The sequence below is a fragment of the Lolium rigidum genome, chromosome 4 (assembly GCF_022539505.1).
Source record: "Lolium rigidum isolate FL_2022 chromosome 4, APGP_CSIRO_Lrig_0.1, whole genome shotgun sequence".
NCBI lineage: Eukaryota > Viridiplantae > Streptophyta > Magnoliopsida > Poales > Poaceae > Lolium > Lolium rigidum.
Window position 1 is genome coordinate 20001064 of NC_061511.1, and position 352 is coordinate 20001415.

Here is a 352-nt window from a genome sequence, read left to right on the forward strand (position 1 = left end):
CAAGAAACCACCAAGGGGCCATGAACCACGGACTTGCACTGGTCACTCGGCTGCCAGAGCAGGTTGGTCTGGTGACTGACTGATATAGGCCTGCAACCCCCACATGGGAGGTGAACCTGTCCCGGTGGGTGGAGTCCCAGCTGGGCCACTGTTTCACAGGTGCTGCCTTGCTCCCAGTCTTATTCAAGACTGCACGTTCAACATCTGGGATCCACCGATAATGAGGGGCCAAGGGAGGGGGCCGGCCACCCCTAAGACCATAGCTTGGCCGCCCCCTTGAGTGGCCGGCCACCCCTCCCAAACCCTAGCTTTGCTCCTCCACTTCATATTGCCCGGCTTGCTTAGCGAAGCT